Raw genomic sequence first — 15,334 nt, forward strand, 5'->3', positions numbered from 1 at the left:
TGTATGAGAGATTTATATTCTTGTTGTTTAAAGTGTTTTAGCGATAAGATTAATGCTAAAGTAGGCTATCCGTAGTAATATTTATCGGGTCTTAGGCAAAATAAGAAGAAAAGACTCCTTATCTGATTTTTTTTAAAACTTTTTATAATAATAAAATCAACACAGTAGAAAAAAAAAATCAAATAAAGATGTGTTACTAGAAGATATTCAGATAAACAAAAATGAGATTAGATTATACGGAGTAACACCTTATCTTCTGCGTAATAAACCCAAATAAATTTGCATAAAAGAAAAATAAAACACAGAAAAATTAAAGATAAAAATAAAAAATCTACAATTAATTAGGTTTCAAACCCAAAACATGGACATTAAACTGTGCAACATACAACACTACGCCACATTACTCTCTCATTTACAATTGGGTGTCATATAATATTTGTATAGGAACTATAAGTGGACCCGTCAACCTTCAACAATTTGCCAATTTGGACCCCCTCCGCTTTGGGCCCTAGGCGGTCGCACTCTTGGCCTATGCTCAGGTCGGGCTTGATAGGCCATCTGAGACGATTTTATAATAAAATTAATTGTTAGTTAATACTACCTCCGTTCCTAAAAGTTCTTTACGCTTTCCGTTTTAGTCCGTTTCTGAAAGTTCTTTACACTCCTACTTTATTCCATTTTTACTCTTATTTGGCCCACCATAACTTACCCACTCACAATACTTTAATATTAGTTTTCACCCACTCACATTGTTGGACAATTTATAGCCACTCATTTTCCATTTGTTACCCCACCATCACATGTTCACCAAAATTCCTTAATTACCGTGCAAATAGTAACCGTAAAGATCATTTAGGAACGGAGGTAGTATAAGGATACTTTATGATTTCAGGAGATTATGTAAATGAAATATTAACCTAGTAATTAAAACTAAGAGCTTGTTACTATAGGCTATAGGTTTCAGTTCTCCATCCCCTTTTATTTGTAATTGCCATTTTAACTCATTTGCAAAATTGCAGGAAAAAAAAAAGAATAAAAAAAAGATTATATCTCGTATTAGCTATCCAATCATTTAATATAAATGATGAGCAAAATAACTTGTTAATTAATTAATATATTTAGATGTTTCACCAATAAATCCTCTAATCTTTTAATGCACTTGGGAGCACAACTTAATTGATGACCACGAGATTATCACCATCACATTTGAATCACGAAAAAGCATGACTCAATATTGACCTTGTTTGGGCTCCCAATTGACTGTCAATTGGGCCACTAAGTCCAAAGCCCAATGGCTCAATATAACAGCATCGAACCCACAAGCACTATCTTCCAAAAGGCTATTCAGCCATCAATCAAGGCCCAAGGCCCACTCGCAATAAATGACCTAAGGGGATTTATTGTACAAACACTATAAATAAGCCGTCATGGCTCACATACCAAGGTACGTCCATTTCACGCCTTAAGACCACTCTTCTAGAGAACTTCTCTCTCTAGAATCCGAGCAACGTTCTTACTTAGGCATCGGAGGGGCTTTCCTCGGAAACACCCCCGAGGCTAGTAACTTGTTTATTGTGCAGGTTGATTTGGACACAACACATTTGAGCTAGCAAGATCTTCAACACACACAAAAGGGCCTTCATTCGAAGCCCATTGTTTCATCCACTTCAACACCGGAACAATTTGGCGCCATCTGTGGGGAAGAACACTTGAAAGCTCCAAAAAAAAAACACTTCACTTTCCACGTGAAAAATGGAAATGCCCAACAATGACAACCAGGTTGGAGATGTCCTTGTCCAAACGGATTCGGAATCCGATGGAGGTGAATATCTGCACTCAGTGGCGAGGTCGCAGCCAACAAGGGCCACTGCCACGACCAGCAGACCACTCCCTTCTCGAGAAGAGCTCGCTGCAGCCATGACCATCATGCAGAACTTCCTCTTCAACGAGAAGGAACAAGCCCAGGCAGCAGCATGGCGAGAAGCGAGGAGAGCTAGGCGACAGGTATTGCTGAACATGCCCTCGACTGACGAGGACAATGTGAGGCCCGAGCAAGATCTCTCCACAATGTCAGGAACGCACCTAATGACAAGGTGGAGAGAGAGCACGTGGGATACGCAACAGAGAGCTGCACATCAGCCAGAATGGTTCGCAACACCGTCTCCAACACCCCAAGCTCTCCAAAGTCGGGCCAGTGATCGAACTCGGATCCGAAGCTCGGTCCATAACAGACTGCGACCTTCAGTTCATGATAGGTTGGGTAGCCCCTGTGGGTCCAGTAGACAACCCTAGGGCAGTGGCCAGTCTAGAAGGAGAAGGAGAAGTGACCGAACTCCTAGCCCCCTACACGCCCCCGAGCAGTCCCTTAGAGGAAACTCGAGAAGCGAAGGTATCAGGGCGAGGCTAGGAAAGAGAATCATGACTCCGGCATCTTCCCCATTCTCGGATGATATTGTCATGGAGACAATTCTCAAAGTGAGACTACCAGCACACCTAACGTACAGCGGGATCACAGATCCGAGGGACCATGTCATCTCTTACGAACAACAGATGTTTCTGAGTCCCTACTCCGAAGCCTGCTGGTGCAAATACTTCCCAACCACGCTGACAGGAGTTGCTGGAGAATGGTTCAGATCGCTGCCGAAAGGATCGATCAAAAGTTGGAAGAAGCTGAAAAAGAGGTTTTGTGTACAGTTCGTGAGCAACAATCGCCCAGAACGAACCACTGCCGAGCTAACCTCTATACAGCAAGAAAGAGACGAGAGCCTGCGAGACTTCATGGCCAGATTCATAAAGGAATCCACCAACATTCCGAACCTGCAGCCAGACGTAGCAATCTTCGCCTTGAAGCACGCGCTACGGGAGGGGAAATTCCGAGACAAACTGACAATGAAAAACCCCTCCAAAATAGCGTACGTGCTCCAAATGGCAGATGCGTTCATCGGAACGGAAGAGTTCAACAAGGCAGCAAGGCTAAGAGGTTCCTCGGATCCGAAAGATAACAGAACAAATCAGAGTAAGCCCGAGGGCAACTCAAGAAAAGGAAAAGAGAAGGTGGGTGCAAGAGAAGCTAGCCCCAAGAAAGATGGGAAGAAGGGTGAATTTCAACCCAAGTACACAAACTACACCCCGCTCACCATACCCCGAAGAGAAATCTTCAACCTCCACAAGGACGATGAAAAGTGGAAGCTTCCAGACAAGCTCAAGTCAAACCCCCGCCACCGCAACAAGAACAAATGGTGTGAATTCCACGATGACTTCGACCATACCACCGAGGAGTGTAACTCGTTGAAGGATAACATCGAAGACCTCATTCGACGAGGCTACCTCAAGGGTTACCTGCTTGACCATAGGGCGGAAAGAGAAGAAAAAGAAAAAGCAAAATCTGGTAAGCTGCAAGAGCAAGCCCAGAAAAGGGTCCACGAGACCGAAGGGCAAAAGAAAAAACCAATCCTCGTGGTGTTCGGAGGACAAAGATCCAACAACGCCAGCAAGAAGCACTTAAGGGCCCTCTCCCACTGAGTCAACTTCAGCAATGTAGGGGAGAATCAGCCTACCCCCCCGAACATGACTTTCACCGCTGATGATTGTCTCGGGACCCAGTACAAACATGACGACCCGTTGGTGATCGAAATGGATCTCAACAACTACAACGTCCATAGAGTACTAGTCGATGGAGGGAGCGCTGTCAATATCATCTTTAGGAACTGTTTCGAACAGCTCATCCTCGAAGAGGGAGAAGAGTCATTGACCAAGGTCAGTTACCCATTGATCGGATTCAACGGATCCGCAGCTATCCCCCGAGGAAAAATCACCCTACCCGTCACAATCGGTCAAGGCCTGGCAGCGAGAAACGTCCGAGAGGAGTTCTTGGTGATGGACTGCGACTCAGTGTATAACGTCATCATGGGACGAACCATGATCCACAAGATACAAGCAGTTCCATCCACGTACCATCAGATGATGATGTATGTCTCGGATGCTGGCTTCGCCGAGCGGATAAAGGGCGACCAAGAGGTGGCAAGGTCAACTTGTCACACGGCCATCCGAAAACCGAAGCTAGGAGACAATCCTGAAGACGAGAATGAAAAAAGCCCCCCTCCAAGCGAAGGAAAAGAGGCCAAAAGGAGAAAGGTGGAGTCGAGCAGTCTGGTAAAGCCCGCAGAGGTTGATGCTCGGCCGGAAACCCTCTCCCCCGAATCAGATCAAGAAATGGAGGGCATCTCCCTCGAGGATGACTCAGACAGGAACGTCCGAATAGGCAAAGGCCTAGGCTCAGGACTTCGAATAGAGCTGATTCAGTTGCTGAGAGATCACAAAGACATTTTCGCATGGTCAGCAGCTGACATGTCAGGCATAGATCCGAAAATAATCTGTCACAAGCTGGATGTCAGCACTGAAGCTCGACCAATCAAACAGAAAAAAAGAAACTACTCTTCGGAGAAGAACAAAGCTATCACCGAAGAGGTGAAGAAATTACAAGAGGCAGGCTTCATCGAGCCGTGCATGTACCCCAAATGGTTGCCCAATGTGGTCATGGTCAAGAAAGCGAATGGCTCATGGCGCATGTGTGTCGATTTCACAGATCTGAACCGAGCCTGCCCAAAAGATTGCTATCCCCTCCCGAGGATAGATCAGCTGGTAGACTCTACCAGTGGCCACGCATTGCTGAGCTTCATGGACGCCTTTTCAGGGTACCATCAAGTATTCATGCACCCCGACGATAGAGCGAAGACCGCCTTCATCACGAGCGCGGGAGTGTTCAACTACAGAATGATGCCCTTCGGATTGAAAAATGCCGGAGCCACCTACCAAAGACTAGTTGATCACGTCTTCGCCGATCAAAAGGGAAGGAACGTCGAGGTTTATGTGGACGATTCTATAGTAAAAAGCGTGAAGGAAGAGGATCACATCAAAGACCTGGCCGAAACCTTCGCCAACCTGAGGAAATACAACATGAAACTGAACCCGAAGAAGTGTGTCTTCGGGGTAAAGTCAGGGAAGTTCCTCGGATTCATGGTGAGCGAAAGGGGAATAGACGCGAACCCGGACAAGGTCCAGGCTGCGCTAGATCTACCCGAACCGAAGACAAAAAGAGACGTGCAAATGCTAACGGGCAGGTTAGCCGCACTGTCAAGATTCATATCGAAAGCTTCGGATAAAGGGGCACCCTTCTTCAAAGCTCTCAAACCCAAGACCCTCCCAGGAGGAGAAGCAGAATTCATCAAAAAGAAAGGCGTCCCGAGGAAAGTGGACCCCGAGCTGACATGGGAACAAGAGCAAAGAGACGCATTCCAACAGCTCAGGGCCCACCTAGCTCAACTGCCAACGCTAGCCAGGCCCAAAGAGGGGGAAACTCTGTACTTATACGTCGCAATCAGCCCCGGGACCGTAAGCGCAGTGCTCCTCTGAGAAGAAGAAAAGAAGCAACAACCAATCTATTTTACCAGCCGAACCCTGACGGATGCCGAAACTCGGTATCCACTCATTGAGAAGGTAGCATACGCAGTGGTAGTAGCAGCTCGAAAATTAAGGCCCTATTTTGACTCCCATCAAATAGTGGTGCTAACTGACCAGCCACTGGAGAAAGTGCTAGACAAGATAGAAAGGTCGGGAAGATTGGCTGCTTGGGCTTTCGAGTTGTCTGAGTTCGGGATCAAGTATCAGCCGAGGACGGCCATCAAAGCGCAGGCACTCGCAGACTTCTTGGCCGAATGCTCATATCAAGAGGTGCTAGATGACACCAAGAGAACATGGGAGGTCTACACTGACGGATCTTCCACAGTGAACGGCTCGGGAGCCGGAGTAGTGCTGATACCCCCAGTGGGAAAAAGCATAGAGTACGCCCTGAAGTTCGGTTTCAAAGCAACCAACAACGAGGCCGAATACGAGGCAGCAATAGCAGGGATAGAGCTGTGCTTATCTCTCCAAGCCGAACATGTTTGTCTCAAGACTGATTCTCAGCTCGTAGCCAACCTGATCCGAGGGGAGTACGAGGCCAAATGGCCAAGCATGACAGCTTACCTAGCAAAAATCAAATCCTTAACGTCAAAGTTGAGATCCTTCGAAGTCATACTCATTCCCCGAGGTCAAAACGCACAAGCAGATGCGCTGTCCAAATTTGCAAGCTCAACGCTCTCTGACCTAAACAGGTCAGTCCATGTGGAAGTACACCAAGAAAGGAGCATCGACATGCCACCCCCCACAGTTTGCAATGTACGTCCCGAGCCAAGTTGGATGGACGCAGTCATTGCATACAAAGAGAGGGGAGAACTTCCCGAAGACAAGCTGCAAGCAAGGAAGCTGAAAAGGTTCAACCGGTGGTTCATCATTGACACCAACGGAGAGCTCATGAGAAAGTCATTCTCAGCCCCACTGCTGAAATGTGTAGGCCCAACCGATGCCGATTATATCCTAAGGGAAATCCACCTCGGCATATGTGGAAATCATATTGGAGGCAGGGCACTGGCACACAAGGCACTAAGGGCCGGATTTTGGTGGCCCACCATGGTTTCCGAAGCAAAGGCGCTGACAAGAAAATGCGAGAAGTGCCAAAAGTTCGCACCTGCAATCCACCAGCCAGCCCAAACCCTGCAAGCAACACTATACCCCTTACCATTTGCACAATGGGGTTTGGATATCATTGGTCCATTCCCTTCGGCTGTGAATCAGAAGAAGTGGCTGATTGTGGGGGTTGACTACTTCAGTAAGTGGATTGAGGCTGAAGCAGTCTCCTCCATCACGGAGCAGCAGGTCCGCAAGTTCATTTGGCAAAATATCATCACAAGGTTCGGAATACCGAGGCTACTGGTCTTCGACCATGGGAAGCAATTTGACAACACACCACTGCAAAGATGGTGCAAACAGTTCGGTATCCACCTCGCCTACTCAGCAGTGTGCCATCCTCAGAGCAACGGCCAAGCCGGAGCCGCAAACAAGCTCATCCTTAATGCACTCAAGAAGAGAGTCGAGGACGAAAAAAGAAAATGGCTAGAAGAGCTCCCAGGAATACTCTGGTCCCTTCGGACCACCGAAAAGGAAGCCACAGGACAAGCGCCCTTCCACCTGGTTTACGGTTCCGAGGCTGTCATCCCTGTAGAGATCGAAACAGAAAGCTTAAGGGTCCAGGCATACAACAGGTATGATGGAGTCCATGGTCAAAGCAACGACCAACTTCTGTCCGAATCATTGGATCTATTAGATGAAGTTCGGGACGAGGCCAGAACTCTGAACGCAGCGTATCAGCAAAGAGTCAGCAAGCAATACAACCGAAGAGTCAATGCCAGACCTCTAAAGGTCGGCGACCTAGTGCTCAGAAACGCTGCTGCAGTTCAGAAAGGAAAGATCCATGGGAAACTCTCGGCAACATGGGAAGGACCATACATCATCCACTCTGAAAAGAGGACTGGCACCTTTATGCTTAAACAGTTAGATGGAACAATCTTGAAGAACCATTGGAATGCCGATGTTCTCAAGAAATATTTTGTATGATCTAACTTCCTTCCTGTTGTAATCCAAGTAAGTCGTTTAATGAGAAGAGGAAAGCCACTGGCACCATGTGTTTCATTAAACATACCCTTGTCTTTTTATTCAATCACTATGTCTTTATGCATGCAACTTCGGATCTGATCAATCCGAAGTTAAAATAAACCCGAAGTAGCCATTTCCTGGGGTAAAAAGGCCCAAGAAATAGTTAATTCGAAACAACCCGCAAGGTACCGTCCAGAATCCTCGGATTCGCGGTACCCAAGGATATTCCGTTCGCAAAAAAGCCCCGAACAGTTAAAAGAGTTCGGCTCAGATCCATGGATCCCCGAAACTCATAACAGTCAGGCTTGCGATTTCTTGCCCAGGTTTCCGAACCACAAGAAGTCGGAAGAACGGAAGTAGACATAAGAGCTCAAAAGCAGACTCAACAGTTCCACGAATCTGAAGAGCTCAGAAGCAGACTCTAATGCCTATAAACATCAAAAGAGCTCAAAAGCAGAATCAACAGATCCACATATCTGAAGAGCTCAGAAGCAGACTCTAAGCACGCCTATATACGTTGAAAAGCTCAGAAGCAGACTAAATACGTCAGGAGTTAAAAAGCTCAGAGTAGTTTCCTAAACAGACCTTCGAATCTGAGAATCTCGGAAGCGAAACTCCAGGGAAAAAGACAAGTCCAAAGCTAAAGAATCCACCCGCAGAACCTAAGCAAAACTCGAAACGAGTCTCGGAAAATCTACGGATCAGGAGAATTCGCAAACGAGAAAACAACTTAGCGAGATGGTGGACTCAAAAGCGAGAAACAGATACTTCGGAAGTGGTAGAAAAGAGAGAGAAGAAGCAGTCAATTAACAAACAATCATTTTTATTCAATATTTGGGGGGAAAGTACAAGCACATTAGTCAACTCGGCACATACCCGAGGACCCTCAAAAATTGAAAATAAAAATGAACAAGTTAAATCGGCAGCCATCAACAGATTAAAATCGGCCTACCGAAGTACACAGAAAGCAAAAATTATTAAAAGTACGACGCAGCACCGAGGCAAAAGGGGGGAAAGTCAGCACAAGTTCGGAGGCCCTCAACTGGAACCAACCGACTCCGAAGAAGACGACTGCCCGAATTCCTAAGGGACTTCATCAACAGGTCCCTGAGGAGTTGCCTTCGGAGAAGCAGCCGCAGTGGTGTCACCTTCCGAGGCGATCTTCCGAGCTTGCTGCTCCTTAGCAGCATCATCCCTATCAGCCTGGCACTCCGCCTGGTTATCCTCAGCTGCAAGCCACTTAGGCACATTCTCTGCTCACTTAAAGTCAGGCATGTTCTTGGCAAACATCCTGCAGCAGCCGAGGATCCCCTCCCAGTACATATCCTGGCATTGATCTCCAGTATACATCTGGGCCTTCTGCTCCTCAAGTTCACGAACTTGCTCCTTCAGACGCTTGACGTCATCTTCAAGAACGGGAACCCGATCAGCAAAGGTTTGGAGCTTCATATTGCTCTCCCGAAGCTCCACAATAGCCTCCTCCCTTTTTTGAAGCTAAGCCTCAAGGTCAGCTCGCTCTGCGGCGCTCTTCTTCGCTTCGGCAACTTGCTTTAGAGCACCCTCCTCCACTTGGAAGGTCAAAACGCCAACCTCCTTGCCAATCTGAAGCAAGGCATCCCCACCCTCCTTGGTAAACTCAGCAACCTCTCGCCTCGCTTTCGCAAGCTCGGACACGAGGAAGCTGAACTTTCGATCAATGTTGGGGATGTCCCGAGCATAGAGCTCTTCAAACTTGCGGAGCCGCCTCTCATCATGAAACTGACATACGGCAGCAAAGGAACTCCAGTATGCAGACTGAGAAAAGGCAAAGTTAGGAGAAACGAGGAAAAGAAAAAAAAAAAAAAAGAAGAAGAAGAAGTAAAACACGCACACATTACCTCATTCAGATGGTACTGAGCCATCTTTGCAGGATGGTTCGCCACCTCCCCGGGAATGCGGAACTGCGGGATCCCGCGAAGCAAGTTTTCATGGGCAGCTTCGGGACCGACCAGAGAGCCCACATGAGCCAAGGGGTCCTCACCCAACACAGCAGGGCGAGCGTAGCGGGCCATGGTCTCCCGAACTTCAGACGGAATCCTTTTCAAAGGAACGTCCGCGCAGGGGTCGCCATGGACCAACCCTTCCAACACAGAAGTGGAAGTCGAGCCCAAAGTCTCACGAACCCTCTTAACCCCACGACCTTCGGAGGGACCACCTTCAGCAAGCTAGAAAGGCGAAGGCTGCTCGGCACCTTCGGCGGCAGAAGCTAGGTTCTCCGCAGCCTCAGAATCAGAAATCTCCACCACTACCCTAGGCGGAGTCTGAGGATCCTCTCCCATCTCAGCAGCAGCAGCTTCCTCAGAAGCAATACCCTTAGTGGGAACCATAGGAGTATCCACCTCGGCTGCCTCCAACTCGTGGGTAATGTCCTCAACGAACACTTCCGTTGGAGTCAAGGGCTTCAGTGGCGAAGGAACATCAGTCTCCTTGGCCAAAGGCTGATCCATAGGATCATTAGCCACCAGCACGGCGACGCTTTTCAACCTTTGGCCAGGGAGGGGAATGAAGCGACGCAGATTCTCGGGGAGAACCATCTCCTTCTCCTGCCGTGCAAGGTACCGCTCTCCTACTTCAGCGAGGCTTGGATCCGAGGCAACAACCTGTTGAACCTTTTCCTTAGTCAAAAAAGGCCGTTGGCTCAGAAACTCAAGAACCTCGGGGGAGGGAGTTACCTTGGAAGATTTCTTCTTCTTCTTCTTTGGGCTCGCCCCCGAAGCAGATTTCTTCTTCTGAGAAGCTTCTTCCTCGGAAGATTTTCGCTTTATCAACCTCCGCAGCTCCTAGAAAGGATAGGAGTGAGAAAGCAGGCAAAAAATAGAACAAGGAAGATGGAGAAAGAACAACGCTTACCTCGGAAGGGTTAAAAGGAGGAGAGGAAGCAGACGAAACAACGGGAGCAACAACTGTCACCTCAGGACCCTGCAACCAAAGGAGAGAGATCAATCTCTACCCCAGCAGTAAACACCTCATACCCAAAAAGGTAAAACAAGAATGTTACCGGATCAGAAGTAGTTACCAGCTCAGGCAGAACAGTCTGTCTCGGAACAGCTTCTCCAGGGCAATCGGCAGACCAAGGGTCGGCTCGGACGTCCTCAAGATGGGCCAAGGCGTGATCCGAGAACTTATAAGTATCTAGCCTTGGCTGCCGAGGGTTGAACGCCTTGAAATCGTAAGGAGGGCAACTCTCAAGAACCTCGCCTTCCAAGGAGTACCCCAATTTCTGAGGGTCAATAGCAGCCTCGCTGTAAGCTACAACAAAACAAGAGAGAGTCAAATACAGGCAAAGCCAAGGAGAGGCAAATACCTCGGCTGAAGCACGATCTCAGCACAAGAAATCTCACCCCTATCATAGATCCGACTGAGACCGGCAGCAGCGAGGAGAGCCTCCTGAGTGATATAATGGAAGTTAGGAAGCCAGTGCAAAGGCTCCCTAGTCGTTTTCGCTCGGAACCACTCCAGAAGAGCAACATGATCCGGATTCCCCAGATCGACCGGGCCAACCCTAGACATCTCCGGATCCACCCTGACAAACCACTTCAGTGGCGCATAATAATGGGGATGCTTTGGATCCATGGGTACCCGCACCAGAAGCCATTGCTTCTTGCAGTTATGGACCGAAGACACATAAGGGAACGCAGTCAGATACTGCGAATCGCTCTTCCGAAGTCGCTTGTTGGTAATGGTCCACCAACCATGTTGGGCATTCTGATTCCTCCCGAGCTCATGTATTTCCTTGAAAACCTCGAGAGACGGGGGATAACCCAGAAAGTCGCATGTCCAGCGATAAGAAATGATATGGCGCATCGACTTCGGCGTCAACTGCGCCAAAGAAATGTTATACTCCTCCAACACTCGGGAGACGAACGGATCCAGAGGAAATCGAAGCCCGTAATCAAAGTGGTGGAGATACACAGCAATCAAGCCCGGGGGCGGCCTAGTCACCCGAGCGTGCTTCTGAAGCGGAAGCTCACACCAGTAGCCCAAGGCATACTGAATGCCATAAAGATCTTCGGCGAGCCGATGATAATGTCCTCGACGAGCCTCAACCAACCAATCCCCATCAACGGCCGTGCCATCAGGACCAGCAATCTACTCGGATCATCAAAGAGTGCCGCAAGTTTACCCTGAGGATCCGCCTCTTCCCACCGCCTCGGGAAGAAAGGGCGAATGGGAAAACGGCCAGTAGCGCCGGTTCCGTGACTCGGCCCAGCGCGAGCCCCACTCCCTGAGCGCTCTTCAGCCTCAGAAGAGGTCTTCGCCAATCTATCCTCGGAGCCACTAGACGAGGATACCACACCCGTCTTCGTTTTCCACCTTCCCCCAGCCATGGCAAAAACTCCAAAGAAAGAGTGCCGAAATACGAAGAATCGGAGAATAAAGAAGAGAAAACGAGAAACAAATTACCTTCCTCGGAGCGGAAATCGCCGACAAATCGAACGGAACACAGACCCGAAGCTGATTCTTGGCAAATTCGCGAAGATCTGAAAGAAACTCACAAGAAAAACCACCGGAATTCTGGAGGATTTGAGAAAGATTTTTGCGAATAAATTTTTGAACAAAAGGGTTGGGTCGAGTATTTATAGGCCACCACCCACTGAAACCGCCTAACTTCCACTTTGTTCTGGGCCGTTCGATCAACGCCATTCATGAAGCATCCATGTGACACCTGCCCCACTGATGCTTGGTTCCAACGCCCTTTTTGAAAAAAAAAGAGGGAAAACTTTCCAACTTCTGACACATGGAAACCCGCCCATTTATTCCCAAATGGACCGGGTCTGGGGGGCATGTTGTTTGGGCTCCCAATTGACTGTCAATTGGGCCACTAAGTCCAAAGCCCAATGGCTCAATATAACAACATCAAACCCACAATCACTACCTTCCAAAAGGCTATTCAGCCATCAATCAAGGCCCAAGGCCCACTCGCAATAAATGACCTAAGGGGATTTATTATACAAACACTATAAATAAGCCGTCATGGCTCACATACCAAGGTACGTCCATTTCACGCCTTAAGACCACTCTTCTGGAGAACTTCTCTCTCTAGAATCTGAGCAACGTTCTTACTTAGGCATCGGAGGGGCTTTCCTCGGAAACACCCCCGAGGCTAGTAACTTGTTTATTGTGTAGGTTGATTTGGACACAACACATTTGAGCTAGCAAGATCTTCAACACACACAAGAGGGCCTTCATTCGAAGCCCATTGTTTCATCCACTTCAACACCGGAACAGACCCGATACTACAAAGCAAGATAAATTGAATGGTATTAGGCGTAGACATGTAAGCATGACACGATACGACGCGACGCGAAGATGTGTGGGCTTGGGTCGTATTAGAACTGTCCTTTTAAAACTTTAAACACAACATGGTGCGAAACTTAATGGTCAAGCACAAAGACACGAGCTTGGCAAAAGGCACGACTCACAACCATCTTTACTTGGCTAGTCATTTAGCCTCAAAAGCAGCGCTCAAGACAAAAAAAAAATAGTCAACTCTGTAATCCAGTGATGTTGTATGCCTGTATGGCTGTATGCGGTGAACACCCGAGCAATTTTGTGTCAAAAGTGACTTGTGCCCATTGATACTCTTTATTTTCATATTTGTACGGATTAGTGTAGTATTAGCGTACCAATAAACTATTAAGTAGTACCAAAATGAATTGTTTTTTGACATACTTTGTATAGGTACTAAAAAAAATTGTATTCGAAACCTATGTCCAATTTAGTCAAATACCAACCAAGTGTGTCTTGGCCCAGTGGAAAGGATTTCACCTTCCAACTAAAAGTTTGGGGGTTCAATCCCCACTAGGGGCACTTTGAGGGAGGGTTCCCCTTATCACTTCCCCCACTCTCAAAGTGTCAAGCCTGCTAACCCGAACGGGTTGACCCGTGCGGGGTTTCGATCCGGTAGGACTATTCATCTTACCTTGTAAAAAAAAAATTAGTCAAATACCACTTGATATTTAGAAAACCAAGTGGGTAGAGACCAGAGGGTTATTAGATTTTTTTTCTTTTTTTTTGGTGTACCATCTTATTCATCCTTAGAGCTATTCGGATTCGGGGCAAGTTTTAAATGGATAGGTTAAGTCCCCTCCCAATTATTGTTGCGGTGGATCAAACACGGGGTCATTTCTAACAAGTTCAGCCTCAATCTATATATTATACTAAAAGAGAGGAAATCAATGTGGAGCTGACAAATGTCACTCTCTGATTTGCCTCTCTTTTAATTAAAATAATTATTTTAATTATAAAACTATATTATTTTCTTTGGTTTATTTTTGTTAAAAAGGTCTCATACTGTATAAAATATATGGTACATAAATCATAGACCTGTTTCTACTTTAGAATGAAATAATAAGGAAGATAATTAGCCGGAGAATAAATTATGGGAGATATATAAGGAAAACTGTATTATCGATACGTTTTTGTCACTTATAAACTAATTGCGCTTCATTGCAGTATTATGTAAAAACCAGAAAATAATATAGTATATATAGTCTTATAAACTAATATGATTGTGAGGATACTTTCATACTATTTAAGGTGATCGTGTCAAAACATAATATTGTGGACTAAGATATGTTAAAATTTAAACAAAATAATTATTCAATTAATAGGTACGTATAAATGAAGGGATGACTTTTACTCAATTAATATAGTTATTCCACACTACAAGAAATTGAACTATTAACGACAGGAAATCCCGTCGCTAAAGACAAATAATTGTTGGTTAGCGGCGGGATTTTCCGTCGCAAACCCGTAATAAAAGAGAGTCGTCGTTAATGGAAAATCCCGTCGTTAGCCCGTCGTAAAAGACATTTGCGACGGTTGTTCCCGTCTTTGTTGGGTTGTTATCCCCGTCGCAAAAGCCCTTTTGCTACGGGATTTTTACCCGTCGTTATTAGGTTGTCATAAAAGATACAGATTTTTTTAATGTCTTTATTGGCATATAAGTTGAAAAATAACATTTACAATTAGAATATTAAAGTTGCATGCCAACGATGAGTAAGATAACTATCTATATACTATATTAAAAGAGAGAAAATTAATGTGATGATGATAAACGTCACTCCATAATTTACCTCTGCTTTAATTAAAATAATTATTTTTAATTATAAAAATATATTTATTTTCATTAGTTTAATTTTTGTTATAGTAATCGTAAAAATACTTCATGAAAAATATCTTTTGATATTTCTAAATTCAAAAATATATTTTTTATATATTCTTTAAAAATAAATCATTTTCAAAAGTAACATATGAGTATGGTAATTAAAAAAATATTTTAATATTACAAGAAAAACGGATAGCATTTTGAACATATTTAAATATGCAGCTTCACAAATAATAATATGTTGAAATTAAAATATGACTATTACTAAATTATACTTATCGTTACAAGAATTCTTTTAAGAAAATGTATAAAATGAAATATATCTGATCGAGTACTACCTTCGTTCCTAAAATATCTTTAAGTTCACTATTTGCACGGTAATTAAGGAACTTTGGTGAACATGTGATGGCGGGGTAACAAATGGGAAAATGAGTGGCTATTAATTGTCCAACAATGTGACTATGTGAGTGGATGAAAATTCATATTAAAGTATTGTGAGTGGGTAAGTTATGATAGACTCACATAATACACAATATTCAAAGTTGTATGTTGTAGTGCGCCAAATGAAATAATGAATGTAAAATTTATATGCTAAAAATGGAATAAAGTAGAGTGTAAAAACCTTTCAGGAACGAACTAAAACGGAAAGCGTAA

This window comes from Spinacia oleracea, chromosome 3 (genome assembly GCF_020520425.1).
Source record: "Spinacia oleracea cultivar Varoflay chromosome 3, BTI_SOV_V1, whole genome shotgun sequence".
Classification (NCBI taxonomy): Eukaryota; Viridiplantae; Streptophyta; class Magnoliopsida; order Caryophyllales; family Amaranthaceae; genus Spinacia; species Spinacia oleracea.